Below are 19559 nucleotides of genomic sequence, written 5' to 3' on the forward strand. Positions count from 1 at the left end.
AATATATTTTTCCTAATCTAGTGGTCTAGCATTCCAGGCATATGTTACCTGTATAAATAGTGTAATATCTCAGATCCTTCCCAATTTCAACTTCCTTCCCTACTTTATGAATTCTTCTTCACAAGATCAAGTTTAATTTTTTTTTAAAGAATAAAAACTCTCTGTAGGACACAAAAAATAATTCACATTAATATTTTAGGTTGTGATTATCTGTTTTATTTTTAAATTAGTTAATTCCTTTTTTCTTCCTTAACTAGAATAATCAAATAGAACTCTTCATACATACCCTCATCTGCCAGGCATCTTGAAGTGACATAAGAGTAAAACATAGTATTAAAATTATATTCGCTAATACAATTGTTTTACTTATAAAACAAAGATCCTATTGTCTTTATATCCAGAATAATCATTGTAGATTGGCCAAATGTTAGGAAAAAATATCATATAGAATACTCACAGTAAAAAAAAAAATCACTGATATTTCTAATGATATACACATTTACCAGTCTTATATTCATACTCAAAATGTCAGTTATTTTTACTTGCTATGTTATTCAAAACAGTTAACATTATTTAGGTTTACAGTCAACTTATTTTTACTGAAGATTTATGAATAATGGCTTGAGTACTTTTCTTAAATATAAACATTAAATCTAATGAGATACAAACAAAAGGGCAGATAATGATAAGCCAACTAAGAAATCTGCAAGATTAGGTTGGCTAAAAGGGATAGTGGAAATATTGTTCCCAAAGAATTTCTAGGGCTGGGTGCAGTGACTCACACCTGTAATCCCAGCACTTTGGGTGGCTGAAATGGGTGGATCACTTGAGGTCAGGCGATCGAGACCATCCTGGCTAACATGGTGAAATCCCGTCTCTACTAAAAATATAAAAAATTAGCCGGGCATGGTGGCGGGTACCTGCAGTCCCAGCTACTCGGGAGGCTAAGGCAGGAGAGTGGCGTGAACCCGGGAGGCAGAGCTTGTAGTGAGCGGAGATCGGGCCACTGCACTCTAGCCTGGGTGACAGAGCAAGACTCCGTCTCAAAAAAAAAAAAACAAAAAACAAAAAAACACACACACACAAAAAGTTAGCCAGGCGTCAGGGCACACACCTGTAATCCCAGCTACTTGGCAGGTTGAGGCAGGAGAATCACTTGAACCTGGAACGCAGAGGTTGCAGTGAACCGAGATCATGCCATTGCACTCCAGCTTGAGCAACAAGAGCAAAACTCTGCCTCAAAAAAAAAAAAAAAAAAAACACACACACAAAAACATAATAATAATAAAATAAAAAGAATTTCTAGAAAGTAAAGTTGTAATACAAAAACAGATAATATTTCTTATGAAACTAGGCCAGCATACATTAACTTTAGTTACACAAATACAATGACACAAAGTTTTTGATATTCCCAATGTGCAGTTCACATCCTATATAAATTAAATAAGAATAGTTAGGTCTGTAAGCCAAGCATTAGTAATATTTAAAGCTCCGCGTGCAGTTTTTATACACTGGCAAGTTTTAGAAGCAATCAAGACTGACTTCTGCAGGACAGTGTGAGGAGCTCCTCTGACCTGCTCCTCAGTGAAACTGGTGAAAATTACCAATAAACCCCAATCATTGGAATCATTTGAAATGGTCTTAAGATAAAATTACACATGAAGATGCACCTATTAAAGAAAACCTACAAAAAATGGTAAAGAGAGGTGAGATTTTGTGGTATTAGAACTGAGATTGCTTCTTCCTTTTTCCCTCTGAACTCAGCCAGGCAGAGACTCCACTCCAGATTGCTGCAGCTAAGAACACAGGCTTTCTCTTCACCCAGCTCCCGGATGGAAGTTGTTCTTCCGAGAACAAGTAAAACTTTAACATTTCTCATCCTATTCCCAGCTACCTATGCTAAGGCTAACTCTCGGTAAATGGAGTTGAGATTGGGGTTTCCTTCTTCCACACACCCCCTACTTGTGGAAAAGAGGCAGTATGTAGGATGTGATGTTCTGAGAATACTGGGGCCCTGATAGCCCTTTCTTGACTTGTGAGCTGATGACTGTATACCAGGAGAAGCAAGCAGAGAGGACCCCAGGCTGCTAACTCTCCTCCCCTTCCACAGGACTCAGTACCTACAGTGGAGCTGTCACTTAGAGAAAACCTTAATATTGTCTCCAACACGAACTCCAGAGTCATAGATCAGAGATTTTGCCTGAGGGAAGAGTCACCTAATAAAACAGAGGATTTAATCACTTTCCAAAGGACTGCCTTCATTTGCAGCAGAGCACGGAAAATGGTAAACCTAAACATACTCTAAACTTCAGTGAAGGCTGTGATGAAAACTAATGTGAAGAAAATTCGTGGTTCTAATGGAAATAAGATCCAGCCTGTATTCCTGTTACTTAGCAGGGAGAACTGGGGAATAAGCTGAGAAAACACTTCAGGGGTCAGAAAATTTCAAATACTGACTTCAGAAACTGTTAAGTATTTTATCCAGAAATCTACAATTTGATTGAATTAGTTTGTAGAGGTATTTATGCCTCAGGGCATTATTGAAAACAATAACTGTCAAAAACAGCCTGTAATTAATGGAGCATGACAGCTGTGTATGGTCAGGGAAAAAGTGGAAGAGAGCCTTACATGACCACTGCATCGTAGGTGTAGTATGGTATACACAAAGATGGGCCTTCATGAGAAACAGACTGACACTTCGCATGGAGAGCAGTCAAAAATAATCCACCTAGTCATTAAAGATATAAACAAGCAAACAACCATCACAAGCCTCACAGGACAGTGTGCAAAGATGCTGTAATATATTGCCTAAAATATCTAATTTCAAAAAAAAACTTATGAGGTATTTAAAAATAAAGTATTATCCTACAGCAGAAAAAAAGGCAATAGAAACTGCTTGTGAAAGCAGCTAAATTTCAGATTAAACAGAAAAGGATTTCAAAGTAGTCATTGTAAATAAATAGGCTCATTAACCTAAAGTGAAGCACAGTTAAGGAAGTCAAGAAATATATCATGACAATACTACATCAAATAGAAAACATTAATAAAAATAGAATTTATATTAAAAAGAGTAAATGGAAATTATGTAGTTAAAAAATACAATAACCAAAATGTGTAACATTTAGTAAAAGGGCATAACAGCAGATTTGAACTGCAAACATAGAGACAAAAACACACACTTCATAATAAAAATGCTGAAAGTCAAAGAAAAGAAAAAAACTGTTGTAAGTAGCAAGAGAAAATGGCATATAACTTGCAAGAAACTTCCAATAAGAATAAAAGCTGACATTTCAGAAAAATTAACAGAAGCTAGGAGGCAAACTATTTTAACATATTCAAAATACTCAAAGAAAACCAACAACAACAAAAACTGTCAATCAAGTGTCCTATACTCATCAAAGCTCTCTTTCAAAAATGAAGGTGAAATAAACACATGATTCAATAAAGAGAAACTGAGACATACTCTTTCTTACTGCTCTGCCTTAAAGACATATTTAAAAAATTCTTTAGGTTGAAAGCAAGTTCTGCAAATGGTAATTATAACCATACAAACAAAGAATATTGATAAAGTTAATTATATAATTATAAAGGAGACTATAAATTCATATTTTATTCTTCTCAATATAAACTGATTTAAAAAGCCATTGTATAAAATAATATGTGTAAAATGTATGCATATATGTTTAGAATAGACATATAACACATAGAAATGCAATATATGTGTAATATATCTGTCAATAACAGCTCAGTAGTGATTGGTGAGCACAAAGCTGTAATGGGTTAAAAAAATGATGACAGATGATAGTCCTAACAATAAGAATGTATTGTTGGGTTTTTAACACTAATTAAGGCATTACATATAACAATAATTCCATGTTAATGGGGATAAAGGTGATATAAGGTAGTAATGTTTACATGTAATACTGAATTAAGCTGGTATAAATATGATACTATCCTAATAAGTTAAAACAGATATGATAAATGTTAGAGTGAACACACAAATGCATACACACACATACACACAACTAAAAAATGGTGCAAAAAGCATTAATAAAATCAAAATACCACATTAAAACACAGTCATTTAATACCAAATAAAGCATTAAAGTGAAATAGAGGGAAAAAGACATGAGATATACAATGCAAAATATAAAATAGCAGACAGAAGTCTAACTATATCAGTAACATTATTACTGATAGATTAAACATTTCAATCAAATAAAGATTTTAAGACCTAATTTTTACAAAATGATACAATTGTATGCAGGGTACATATTTTAGATTAGAAAACACAAATAGAATGAAAATAAAAGGATGGAAAAGATTTATCAGGCAAACAGCAACCACAGGAACGCTGATATGACTATACTAATAGCAGATGAAATAGACATGAAAATAAAAATGAGTTACTAGAAATAAAGAGTATATTTTATAATAAACGAATCAATCCATCAGAAATGTATAACAGTTTAAAACATATATGCACCAAAAAAAAAAAAAATACAAAAATGTGTAAATTAAACACTAACAGAAATTAAGGGAGAACTAGATAATTTAACAATAATAGTGGGGGACTTCAATATTCCACACTTAATAATAGTATATAGTCAGAAATTCAACAATTAAATAGAATAATTGGAACATAAACTTATTCAGCCTAGCAGATATTCATAGCACATTCCACCAACAACACAGGATATAGATTATTCTCAAGTGCAATTGAAGCATTATCCAGGATACATCATATTAAATGTCATAAAAGAAAACTGAATACATTTAAAATAATGGAAATAATACAAAGTATGTTCACCAACACAACGGAAGAAAATTAGAAATAAATAACAGGGAAAATGTGTACATACTTACAAATATATAAATATTAAACAACACACTCTCAAGTAGCCAACAAATTAATAAAATTTAAAAGGGAAATTATAATACATTAAGAAGGATAAAAATGAAAACACAGTATTTACAAACGGCAGTGAAAGCATTGTTTAGAGAGAAAATTATAGCTGTAAATGTCTATATTAAGTTAAAAAAAAGAATTCAAAACAAAAACTTAATTTTCTAACCTACGACATCAACAAAAGAGCAAACTAAACCTAAGACAAGCAGAGTAAAGTAAATAATAATTGCTAGATAGTAAAATAGAAAGTAGATGAAAAAATAAAATATAGAAAATCAGTGCAACCAAAAGATGGTTCTTTTAAAGATCAATAACATTGACAAAACTTTACATTTACCAAGAAAGAAACGGAGAAGAGTGAAATAACTAGAATAATAAATGAAGGAGGAGCCATCACTACTGACATAACCAATTAAACAAAAAAAATGAAAAAGAAATATTGTGAACAATTGTATGCCAACAAACTAGATAACTTAGATATAATGGACAAATCCCTAAAAGACAAACTATCAAATTTGACTCAAGAAGAAATACACAATTTGAATAGATCTATAAGAAATGAACAGACTGAATCCATATTCAAAAACCTATCCACAAGGAAAAAGCCATTCCTAGATACTTCACTAACCCAAGTCTTCCAAATATTTAAAGATAGTTCATGAAAATTGTTTACAAATTATTCTCTTCCACTTACCTCCCAAAATAGAATAATTCTGAACTAATTTAGTGAAACCAATATTATCTTAAAATGACAATACCAACAAATCACCAACAAAAAATGAAATTTTTAAACCAATATCCCTTATGAAGCTGTATGCAAAAATCCTGCATAAAGCACTAGCAAACTGAGTCCAGAAATATATAAAAAGAATCATATACTCCAACCAAGTGGGGCTTACTTTAAAAATGAAGGTTGACTGTCCATCTAAAAATTAATTATTGAAATACAATTTACTAAAATAATAAATGAAAATCATGCTATAATCACAATAAACACAGAAAAAATATTTGACAAAAGCCAGAAACTTTCAATAACAAAAGCACTAAAAAATAACAGTATGAATTAGCCAGGCGTGGTGGTGGGCGCCTGTAGTCCCAGCTACTCGGGAGGCTGAGGCAGGAGAATGGCGTAAACCCGGTAGACGGAGCTTGCAGTGAGCAGAGATTGAGCCACTGCACTCCAGACTGGGCTACAGAGCGAGACTCTGACTCAAAAATAATAATAATAATAATAATAATAATAACAATATGAAGGAACTTCTCCACTCCCTGAAGCTGATGAAGGGAATTACGAAAACTCCACAACTAACATCATACTTACTTGAAAAAGATAGGATGCTTCCCACTTACAGTCAAGAAAAAGACAAGGATATATATTCTTGCTATTTTATTTAGCATTGTACTAGAGATTCTAGTTAGTCAAGAACAAAAAGAAAAGTAGATGAGAAAGGAGGAATTGAAACTATATTAACAGATCATGTGATTATATGTATAAAAGCATATGGAATTACTAAAAAATTAAAAGTAATGAGTTTAGCATGGTTGTAGGATACAGTATCAATATCAAAAAAATCAGTTACATTTCTATGCTCTTCCAGTGAATAGTTTTAAATGTATTTTTAAAAGTTTCAGTTATAATAGCATCAAAAATTTATATACCCAGGAATAAATTTAACAGAAAAACAAAGTGTCTACTCTAAAAACTACAAAGCATTGTTCAAAAAAACTAAAGAAAATCTAAGTAAATGAAAAAATACCCATATTCGTAGATGAGAAGACCTAACATTGTTAAGATGGCAATGCTACTCAAACTGACCTCCAGATTTACTGCAATTCCTGTGAGAATCTTAGCTAACTTTTCTGTGGAAATTGACAAGTTGGTTCGTGTAGATTTGCAAGAGACCTAAAGAAACAAACAAAAAATGTTGAATCCTTGCATTAGACCATATAAAGAAATTAACTCAAAATGTATTAAACACCTAAATGTAAAACCAAAAATTACAAAATTCGTAGAATAAAACATAAGGGCCCATATTTTGGACCTTTGATTGGCAAAGGATTCTTAGATATGACACCAAAAGCAGTAGCCACTCACGCACACAAAAATCAGTAAACTGGAGTTAATCAAAATTAAAAACAGGACATCATCAAGAAAGTGAAATGTCAGTCCAGAGAATGGGAAAAAAATTATAAATCGCATGTTTGAAAAGGAAATCATGATATGTGTATGCACAAATATATATGTCTATAATCATACAACTCAAAAATAAAAACAACGCAATTAAAAAATAGGCAAAGGATCTGAATAGACGTCTCTTCAAAGGAGATATACAGATGGTCAGTAGGTGTAGCCATGCTCCAAGGAATTAAAGAAAACAGTGAATAATAGAAAGTGTTGAGCTTACAGGAAGAGCAAATATGAAAAGAAACAGCTTGCTGATACTCTCTTTGCTTATAAGGTAACAAAACTGGCTGATACCAGTTAGAACCAATATGGACAACAGTGGTGTGTGCCAAATGAACTTGCTGACATCACAGCCTAAATTTCCATTGCCTGTGTCATATCACGCCCCCGCCCCCCCGCCCAAATTTGCAAATGCAACCCGTGAAGGGGCATGAAGAGACAACTGTGCCTATCGGGGAATTTTACAGGGGGAATGGGGTAGGGAGACAGTTTTGAACTGACCTTTTATCTCACCGTTGGTGGACACACAACAAAGCGTTTTTGTTTTGTTTTGCTTTGCCTTTTTTTTTTTTTTTTCCTTTTTCTTTTTACGTTCTCAAAACCTAGTGCCATGGTCTTTGCTTCTATGTGCATCAGGCAGCGAGCCTTTTTCTCAACAACATAAGTACTCAAAAAGATTCTCCAAGTCATTATGCATCAGGGAAGTGCAAATCAAACTCACAGTTTGATACCAATTCACACTCACTCAGATTACTAGAATCAAAAAGTAAGATAACAACAAGTGTTGGCAATAATGTGGAAAAATGAAACCCTTCTATTCTGCTAAAAGGAATTTGAAAATGATAGAACTGCTTTAGAAAACGCTTTAACAGTTCTTAATATTATTAAATATAGAGTTCCATTATGCCCATCAATTTTACTTCTAGATGTATACCTGAGAAAAAGCACATATCTACATATACAGAATCTTGCATGCGAATTTTAAAATAGCATTATCCATAATAGCAAAAATGTAGAAATTGCTCACTTTGGCAACACACACAGACACAAAATTGTAATGATACACAGAAGATTAGTATGGCCTCTGTGCAAGGATGACAGGCAATTCATGAAGCATTCTATATTTTTATTTTATGTTTCAAAATAACTAAGAACATAATTAGACTGTTTGTAACACAAAGAATAAATGCTTGAAGAGATGGATACCCAATTTTTCATGATGTACTGCATACCTGTATCAAAATATCTCCTATACTCCATAAATATGTATACCTACTATAAACCACAACAGTTTTTAATGTGGAGATAAAAACACCTACCATATATCCACCATTTTGTTTTAATGTGGAAGGAAACCAAATGACTGTCAATGGAGAAATAGATAAACAAAATATGATGTATCAATTTAATGGAATATAATTCAATCATAAAAAATGAATGAAGTGCTGATACATGCTATAACATGGATGAACCTTGAAATCATTACACTAGGTGAAATAAGGTAGTAATAAAAGTTTTTCATACTGTATGATTCCATTCATATAAAAGTTCAGAATTGGGAAATCTATATATACAAAAAGCAGATTAATGCTTAGATCTATGCAGAAGTGTTTTGAAGGGAATGATAGCTAAACGTTACAGGGTTTTGGGTTTGTTTTTGAATGATGGAAATGTTTTAAAATTGATTACTGGAATGATTTCACATATGCATTAATGAACTGTCAACCATTAATATATACTTTATATACAGAAATTGTACAATATATAAATTATATCTCAACAAAGCTGTTTAAAAAGAATGGAATAGGATTGTTATAGGATGTAAGAATCTGTATGTGTGTGATTATCTTTATACAACTCTCTTTCTATTACATACTTACATTTTTATTTATCTGTGTTTCTATAAATGTCTGTATTTACATCTCTAGATATTTACCAATCTATCTACGTATGTGTCTATTCACCAATTTTTATATCTCTTTTGATTTTTAACTATAAACATTGTGCTGGGATATTTTTTTCTCTCTCTTTTTTTGGAACAGAATATTTTATTCTCAAGCTATCTATTAATATTCATTTGTTCTTTTATGCTCTAAGCTATGTTGCAATGCCTAGCACTAAATAGATTATGCTCAGTTTAATTAAAATTTATTAACGAGTAAATGCATAAATCTTTATTTTGAGCAATTATTTTCTACATTTAACCATTTAAATATCCTCATTAATTGAAAAAATGATGCTTATATCTATATCTCTCTATAAATATATAAATGTAGCTAGATCTAGATATATTCAAATCATTGCAAAAATTACTTATATGTAAAACTTACCTCAACTAAAGTTGTTAAATACACATGAAATTAAGTTGTTTTCTTACTTTAAAAAAATTACCTTGATGAAATAATAACTGGAATGCCAATTTGTTTACATTTTGCTTAATTATATACTAAACAATATCATTACTTTGATGTTAGTATTAGTATTGCTGATTTTTAATGTCAATAAGTTTATATATTCAGGATTTCATATTAGTTCCAAAGTGGAATCATTAATACTCATTAAAGGACAACCTCCTGTTAATGAGCAAAACATTTTCTTATACTCAGAAGCATAGACCTAGCAATGAAAGATAGTAGAAAAGATGAAAGATATGTGCAAAACTTCAAAATTTTTTTTTCTCCTTTAATTTAATGCTTTAATCCTGATCTTCAAAGAATCCTTCATATCTCACTAAAGAGTATTAGCGAAGGTGTATCAAGAAATGGTGTAACTGGGAAAACATTTGAGTGAAACTTTGACATTTAAAAACATTCTAATTCGGGATAGGATTTTAGGAAATCTGGAATGTAGTCATGTTTTGGTTCTAATTACCTGTTAGAAAATAAGTTTTGATTGTGGTTTTTCCTCTGACTTATTCTTCAATTCCACTTGGTAATTGTAGGCTGCAGTACACTAGCACAAATGTGCTTAACAAAGCTTGTATCTGTCATAGCAACTAGAGAGTGGAGATTACTTCGCTGGCAGAATTGTGGACTATGGGAAAATAATCAAAGAAAAGAAGGTTTTCCTAAGCATGAGCTGACAAAGGTGCTCACTGATGTTTTATTCAGACAAAAGAGCTTTCTAGCATCCTTTCAGAGCTCACGTTTCAGAGTTGCTTACACCTTCTAGCAGAGGAAAAGACACTCATGAATGTAGCATTACCTGCCCAATGATTAAATCAAACAATCTTTTTTTTTTCTCTTAATGACAAATTGAAGAATTTTTGTTTAAGACATAGTACAGAAAAATATTTTTAATCTGCCTTTTAAAAATTTTATTTTATCATTGGTAGGAAAAGAAAGTCAAATCAAAAGAAAAAGTTTTCTAAATATTGGAAACTTATTTATCAAATAGGAAAAGTTATCTTGTCTAAGTAACTATGAATAAGAAATAGTGTGGAATTTCCACATTGGTGAAGTATAATGGTAACCAAAGACTATGGAAGTCTGTGAGTATGTAAGTAAAAAAAACACCACATGTCTTAGTTGGGAAACCTTTGATAAACATTTATTTTCTGCAATTTTATACATTCAGATATAAGTTACAAAACCTCCAAATTTTCTGCAGACAAGTTGGAAGTTGTACTTATTTTTATTACATTTAAGAGAATAAATGGCAATACTTTCCTCATATTAGGTTTTAAAATGTGATGCATTAAGAGACTTTTACAGTCTCCTGTGCTAATCCTCATGTACTCTTTATTTTTAAAAGATCTCCTTTCTGAAAATGCCTTACATTCAGATTTGTCAACTTCATATTTTAAACTGATTATTTTATTTAAATATTATAATAGCATTATAATTTCATTGTAAATGCTGCTTAAATATCTAAATTTAATTATTTTGGATTTATGGATGATCTCTAATTCTAAATATTGAAACTTTGAAGCAAATATATGTAGGCTAAACTGAATAATAAAGTAAAAAGTCATGAAATTCTGAAGAGATTATGTGTTGCATATTATATTTGTTCTGTTGAATAATTGGTAGTGTTAATGATTACATTATATATACTATAATCCGACTGAAAACACAGGTCTGTTTTACTGATACAATTATAGTGAAGTACTGTGGCAAACATTATGACAGATTGTAACTTAACATCATTTGTTCAAAATTACCATAATTATATTAGTCTGAATAGTAATTTAAACATTAATTCTGAACCTAAATTGCATTAATATTATTTAAGTAAATATCAGATTAATTTAAAATCAATTTTAATATTTTGCAAATTATCTATATTAATACCTTATTTTACTTTTTATTTTTAGTTCTATAAATGAATTTAATGTTCTTCAATATCAGTTCTATTTGAAAAGTTATAAACGTGTCAATTTGAAATAAACCCTTGCATCTCCCTTGCTTCCTGCTCCCTGTATATCTTTTTCCAGTCAATCATCCAGTCTAATTTTAGTTACTTACAGGTTTCTAACTGTTCCATTTATTTCCGAGAACTATACTGTTGGTACCACATGTCTACTTTTTTATACTAGACATAATTATACCTTGATATTAAATTGTCCCTCATAAAGTACAAAATGTATATTAAGCATATTTGTAAGATGAAGAAAGCAAGTATTTTTATCCCTGTTTTACAGATAAGGTAAAAGTTTCAGAGATGTTAAATGACTTCAACTACTCACATGCTGAGAAAGTGGATGATGATTCCAGATCCTGAGTCTAAGGCTCTTTTTCTAAAGTGAAAGACACCAAGTAAAATAGAAAATATTCAGAGTGATTATTTGAATAATTGATTTTTATAGCTGGCATTCTTTACATTTACTTTCCCAACAGAAGGAGATGAATTCACATCTTTGAACACAAATGAAGGGGAAAACCAAACAAAACAGAATCAATATATAAAAAAATATACTTTTAAATGTCAGACTTTCATCCTTTAAAATCATTAAGCATATGGGAAGAAATCAATGTTGTACTCATTCAAAATCAATAAATGGCTTTTCCTCTTCACTTTATTTGTGTTGTTTGTTTTTAAGATTTGTTTTATTTTTAAAATATTTCTAACATAGCCATAAACAGTTTTTAAAATTACCAGTACATAAAAAAAGTTTTCTATGTCAATATCCTCCTTTAGCTGTCCCTCTAGTATTACAGTGGCATGGAGCAAGATAAAATTTTAGCATGGCTGGGCGCGGTGGCTCACGCCTGTAATCCCAGCACCTTGGGAGGCCAAGGCGGGTGGATCACAAGGTCAGGAGCTCGAGACCATCCTGGCTAACACGGTGAAACTCTGTCTCTACTAAAAAAATACGAAAAATTAGCTGAGCGTGGTGGCAGGCGCCTGTAGTCCCAGTTACTCGGGAGGCTGAGGCAGGAGAATGGCGTGAACCCGGGAGGTGGAGCTTACAGTGAGCCTAGATCGCACCACTGCACTCCAGCCTGGGTGACAGAGCAAGACTCCATCTCAAAAACAAAAACAAAAACAAAAACAAAAAAATTTAACATGACCCAAAAAGAGATGTGGTCTTTTTATTATACTGTAAATAATTGCTTAATATTATCGAATATCCAGTAAACATTCTGATTTCCAATTGTCACTACACAAATATTAATAACAGCGTGTTTGAATCAACATGGAAACACACCCAGTCATTTTCTTTGGTTGATGAATGTCTAGATTTTCTTTAGTCTACATTTTCCCATTTTTGTTTCTTTCTCTCTGTGTGTCTTTTTCTTTCCTTACAATTTTTTTTTAGCCTCCTTGTAATCTGCTTTACTTGAGAGAGTTAAATATTCTGAGTTTAGATTTTGCTGCGTGAATTCCTGTGGCATGGCTGCAAATTAAAAGTCATATCAAAGTGTTCGAAAAAATTAAGTTTTTTTGTGTGTATGAGGGGAGCAGGGAAACTACATCATATGCTGCTTCCATCACTGTCTGAAATATCAGGTCTTTCTTCGTGTATTTTACTCATTTTGAAATGTGAAGTTATGTTTTTCATTCCTTTTCTGCACATGTCTGTGTTGACTTTTATACAAATATTGTGCTTCTTATTCTCATTGTATATAGTTCAGCTACAATTTCATTTTTTGGTACTCATAATACTTAAAGTTAATTTTTCTAAACTTATAGGGAAATAAGAGATTAACATAGCTTTTCCAGCATGCTAGCTCTAAAAATTCCTCTTTATTTCATTTCGTTTGATTCATTGTTCTAAATGTGTCAATATTCACTTCACAGGAAACTAACCTGTGATAGGCGGCATTTCTTAACCATAACAGCTTAGGTTGTAACCTCCAGCAGAGTTTAATAAGAATTTTATTTCTTCTGTTGAATCCGCTTTCTTCCTGAGATCTGCCTTCTCTAAACTAGCATTCTTCCCTCATTTCCATTCTGATTTTGTCTTTTGCACATTACTTTTCACAAAGCAAGTACAAAAAAGCGAAATGTTATAATGATTGTAGAGAAGATGGTGCAAATGAAAGGGGAGATTGAAGAATCCTAGAACTACTGTCTCCACAGAAGTGAATAGAATATATCAGACAAATATTATAAAGATTAATGTGTTCTTCTATTTAAAGAGGTTTCAAAATATAAATGGAAGAATTAAATATACAAGAAAAACTAAAAGGCAATTAAAATAATTGACAAAATGACACTCTTTATACTCTGAAATGAAATATATTTGTACTAAAATTAAAAAAAAATTGGCAAAAAAGCACATTAAAAAATGGAAAACAGATTTAAAGACATTACATAGAATGTGGCATACAGAGAATTAAAAATGGAAAAATATTTTTTAAAATGAAATAAAGGCTAGAGAGGGGAGCAGAATGCACACTTCTAATTAGACTTCAAAAAGGAACAGAGAAAATAATGATAACTGCTTAATATGGTAATCACTGAACTTTATTCAGAATTAACAAATTGGATGCATCTGTGAATAAAGTAAATACGTTTAATTCCAAATAGAGAGAGAAAGCAAGAGGCAGAGACACAGAGAGAGAGAGACAGAGAGAGACAGACAGACGACAATGGAAGAAAGACAAAAAGAAAAGCCCATATCAAGACAATTGGCAGTTGTATTCATTTGCTAGGGCTGCCTTAAAAATGTATCTCAAACTACATGGCTTAAATGGGCTAATACACTCTTGCACTCCAAACTTTGTGTCAATATCCACTTCACAAGAACCCAACCTGTGATATGTGGCAGTTCTTAATCATAATAACTTAGATTACAACCTCCAGCAGGTGTTCAATAATCTTCTTTCTGCTTAAATAGCTGGAGGCTACAATCTAAGCTGTTACGATTAAGAACTGCCACATATCACAGGTTGGATATTTGTGAAGTGGACATTGTTATAAAGTTTAGAGTGCAAGAGTGTATTACACCCATGAAAGGAATAGGATATAGGTTGGGCAAAGAAAGAAGTCGGACTGAAGGTGAGTTTGACAAATCCTCAGACTACACAGCAGGTAGCTCTGGAGCATGTCAGAGTTATGCTGTATCAGGAGAAATAGACATTTATATTTCTGCCTCATTCAGTCACCGGTTGTGAGCTACTCTGGGAAGAGAATGACTGTAGACAAGATGACGCTTTGCAACTGAGCCAGAACCTGAAGAAGCTGGCAGACGGCTGGAGGCTGCCTGCTGATCATCCTGTCCACATTTACATGGATGGCCAAGTCTTTCACTGAAGGAGATGTGGGAAGTACATCTCCTTATCTAGCAAACTCCCATAGCAGAACTGCAATTTGGAGTAAGTATTCAGTGCACCACTGCTATTTTGAAGAATTTAACTACATACAGTTTTTAAATGTCTGTTTGGCAGATGGGTTGAGAAACAGCACAGAACAATATTAAAAAAAAAAAAACTGGAAAAATATTGCAATAGCTATTTCAGATAAAATGTTTTAAAAGATTCTTATGAATCAAATAGTAAAGATCAACAACCTACTGAAGAAAAAAGAAAAGAGGAAGGTAAGTATATGATAGTTTGCAAAATAAGAATTATAACAAGCTTAAACCCTGTTGGAATCTGACCAAACACACTAATAAAACAAACACTTACTAAACTTAAATGAGATGGAAATTTTTAGTAATCAGTTTTGTGAAGTACAAAATACTTGTAAAATTCACAATATTGACAAAGATACAGAAATACTGCTTTTATATATTATTGAATTACAGGATATATTGTACAAAACATCCTTACTGGACATTTTGCAATGTCTTCCAAATGAAAAATGTACTTCATGTTTTTCACAGAATTTCCACTTTTAAGCATTTATCCTAGAAACATATGCTTGTTTGGGCACAAAACCATATAGACTGGCAATGCTGGAAACAATTGTCTATCAGTAAGAATGGAGTTTAATTATAGTACTTTCAGATAATTAAATGACATAATAATCCATAAAATAATGATGGATATGTGTACTCATAGGAAGTGAACTCAAAGACTTACCATCATTTGAAAAACAGTGCAAACCTTTACCAGAAGAAGGTACATAAATATGTATTCATATACCAATTGTTACGTTAAAGATATGCACTTGTATAGATATACTGGCATATGTTAACAAAACAGCCACATACTCTGTGAAAATTATACTTTTTAAATGTTAAACTTATTTCTTAACATGAATTTCCTTTATTCTAATGGTATAAAAATTTATCTTAATGAAATAAGAGCACAATTGTTCTTTATAAAAGTTCATAGTTTTCTATGATTTTCCATTATTTTTACGTTTATACCATATGAACATTTTGCCAAATTCTGGATCTCCATGTGGTAGGCAGTTTCTGAGATGATTCAAAAACCTGACATTCATGCCCTTGTGAAACTCCTTCCTTGTGGGTTGGCTGGACCTACTGTCTTGCTCATAAAAATGAGAATATGGAAGAAGTGATTGGATGCCATTTCAAGACTAGATTTTAAAAGACTATGACTTCTGTCTTGTTCAGATTCTTTTTGTCTTTCTTTCTTTCTTTTTTTTTTTTTTTTTTGGTGTTGTTGAGACAAAGTCTCACTCTGTCACCCAGGCTGGAATGCAGTGGCATGATCTCTGCTCACTGCAACCTCCACCTCCCAAGTTCAAGTGATTCTTGCCTCAGCCTCCCGAGTAACTGGGATTATAGGTGCCTGCCACCATGCTCGGCTAATTTTTATATTTTTAGTAGAAACAGGGTTTCACCATGTTGGTCAGGCTGGTCTGGAATTCCTGACCTCAGGTGATCCACCCACCTCGGCCTCCCCAAGTGCTGGGATTACAAGTGTCAGCCACCGCGTCTGGCCCATCTTGTTCATATTCTTACACTGGTTCTTTTTGTATTATACCTACCAATGAACTATTGGAAGTTTCCAGTTGATAGCCAGCAAGAAACTGAGGCTTTCAGCCCTACAGTCACAAGGAACTAAATCTTTTCCATGACCATCTGAGTACTCATGTGTTGATGAATCCAAAGTTTATCCTTCCTTAGGCCTTCACATGATGACAGAACCTGGAAAGATACCTTATTTGCAACTTTATGAGTGACTCTGAAGCAGAGAACCTAGCTAGGTTGTGTCCAGATTTCTCATGCACAGATACTATCAAATAATAACTACAATTTGTTTTTAGCCACTAAATTTAGGGAAAATTTATGATGCAACAATAGAGAGTTAATATAGGCCACATGTTAAAAGTTAACATTTAGACAAAGACAAATATAATTGTGATAAAATATACCCCTGGGGTAGTACATACATGTACTATTTTAACAAAATATATTTTTATTATAGTGCTATTGACAAAGTCACTGGAAATCTAAAAATTTGACATTATTTACCAGAAACAAAGTTTATTATCATTTTAAAGTGTCATTTTAACTGCTCTTATTATAGTTATTCTGCACATTTGAAATAATATAACAATGTAAGTTGGGTTAGTGACTCTTAAAGGATGATCTACGGATCAGTGGCATCTGATGTTGTAACATGTTAGAAACAAAAATTTCTGGCTTCTTTCCAGACCTAAAGAATCTGAAATTCTGGAGGTAGAGACCAGTGATGTATGTTTTAATAATGTTCCAGGTAATCGTGATGCAAAACACATTCTACATTTTACAGTTTTCTGCTGCTCTTGCCATGGTCCATTTATGCTTGCAGTTCATAAGTGCCTTGAGTTAGTGAATGGATGGGTTGGCGGGTCTAAAATGGCCTCACCTACGTGTCTGAAGCCTTGGCAGGAATGACTAGACGGCTGAAATTAACTCTCTCCATCCACGATTGCTCAACATTAAATAGTCTGACCTGAGTGTCCTTAGATGATACCTGGCTTACAACAGAATAAAATAATGGAAATACCTAAGGCTTTTGCAGATGAGTCACACAGACACAGGCTCACTTTTGCTGCACTTTTGTTACATTGTATTGGGAAAAAAGTCATACGACCACCCAAATTCAAGGGGAAGGAAAATAGGTAGCATCTACTTCTGGATGAGAAGAGTGGTATGTGCATATAAACGAGAGAGGTTTTATTGCCTGGTTATCTTCAAAGACAATCTCTCACACCATCAGTTAGAGTTTCAGCACAGCAATGACACACATCACTTCCCTCATAACATATTAGCTAGAACCCCGTATGCCCCTATTTAATTTCAAGTAACAGGAAATATGATCTTTGGGGTACCCTGAAGAATGACCAGACTGGTGAACGACAATTATGTTTACTTTATAAAGGGACTCACTTTCCTATGAAATGAGTATTGATGATGATAGTGAAATAACCATAAAGTCTTTTTTTTTTCTTCCTCTTTCTTAATTGTAACTAATCAAGACGATGACATATTTATTATTTAACTCCTAGACTTGAAGATTTCCATGTTGGTAATGATGCTCATGCTTGAAGTTTTATAAAGAGAAGCAGTGCTGCTTATAATTGAAGATTCATAAAGAAAAGCTTAGTGTACTGCTTTAAAATATTTTTTTCTAAATTTATGGAGCATATTAAAATGATTGATTTTATTTTTTTCTAATGCTTTTGCATGCACTCTTCGATTTGTAGTATCTCTTGAACGAAGCTTTTTTCCAAAAAATTGGCTCTGAAAATGAAACTGAAGCAATATAATTGACTTGAAAAAATGTTTGAGTTTCCATCTTTTTTTGGTTTTAATTTTGTGCTCACCAACACATCATATCTGATGGATTGAAAAGACAACAGTATAATTAAGGAAGATGTTATATAAGAAACACACGTATGCTCTCAGCACCAATTGGGTTATTTTTTGTCCCGGTTCTAGCAGATACACAAGTTTCTCAGAAAATAGTTATTAGAAGGCATTCTTGTGTTATTACAGTTAAATAAAGTTTTATTTAATAAGATGTTTTAACATATAATATCTATTGTTTCATCTAAAGTCTTGTGTAAATATATAACAAGGCAATTTCCAAAACTTCAGATATGTGTTTTATCTTTGACCTATGACAAATGAATGCCCCCCTATAATCTTTCAGCTCTCGGAGAGTCATATTGAAATGTTCCATGGCATTTTAATTATTTTCTGAAACCTAAATCAGAAATATGAACAATCCATCACAAAATTATGATTCTGAATCACTGATACTTTTACCAAGTTTTCCAATCATCAGTGACAACTGCATGTCACTACTCATTGCTCATTTTTCAATCTATAGTTATTTAATTACAATCAACTTTTTGATAGCTGTGTGCAACCCAGAAATCACTTAGCAAGCCAAGGATTGCTGAAGAAGATTGACATTAGTCCATTGCATTGTTAAACTGAAAGGAAACATCATGGTAGATTATGCATGTTCAGCTGATGGTTAATATATGAAAGTAATACTTTTGATAATATTACTATTTTTTGTGTTAAAAATATGATTTCTCTGTAATTATTCTGAAAGAAATGTATGGCTAGAATGCTTAGCTTGAATAATTTTCAAGTGTATTTGAACATCAGCTACTGCAAGTGATTCAATCTAATATATATATATATATATATATATATATATATTTTTTTTTTTTTTTTTTTTTTTGAGATGCAGTCTCACTCTGTCGCCAGGCTGGAGTGCAGTGGCAAGATATCAGCTCACTTCTACCTCCACCTCCTGGGTTCAAACGATTCTGCTACCTCAGCCTCCCGAGTAGGTGGGACTACAGGCACGCACCACCAGGCCTGGCTAATTTTTGTTATTTTACTAGAAACTGGGTTTCACCATGTTGGCCAGGCTGTTCTCGAACTCCTGACCTCATGATTCACCCACCTCAGCCTCCCAAAGTGCTGGGATTACAGGTGTGAACCACTGCACCTGGCAAGTCTATAGTAATCATTTTAATGTCATCTTTACCCTCTAAATGTTGCACTCATAGAAATCTCTTATAACATCTTTAGAAAAGGCTTATTTTTTAAAGTTTGACTGGTAAGAATAGAAGTTTTTGCTTTCTTGTTTTTATTTT

At 32.6% G+C, this 19559-nt stretch overlaps 1 pseudogene; it reads left to right on the plus strand.

The window, feature by feature from the left end:
* The first annotated feature begins 8121 nt into the window (after positions 1-8121).
* LOC112425107 (U6 spliceosomal RNA) lies at positions 8122-8222 on the plus strand (annotated as a pseudogene).
* Positions 8223-19559: the final 11337 nt, after the last annotated feature.

This window comes from Macaca nemestrina, chromosome 6 (genome assembly GCF_043159975.1).
Source record: "Macaca nemestrina isolate mMacNem1 chromosome 6, mMacNem.hap1, whole genome shotgun sequence".
Taxonomy (NCBI): domain Eukaryota; kingdom Metazoa; phylum Chordata; class Mammalia; order Primates; family Cercopithecidae; genus Macaca; species Macaca nemestrina.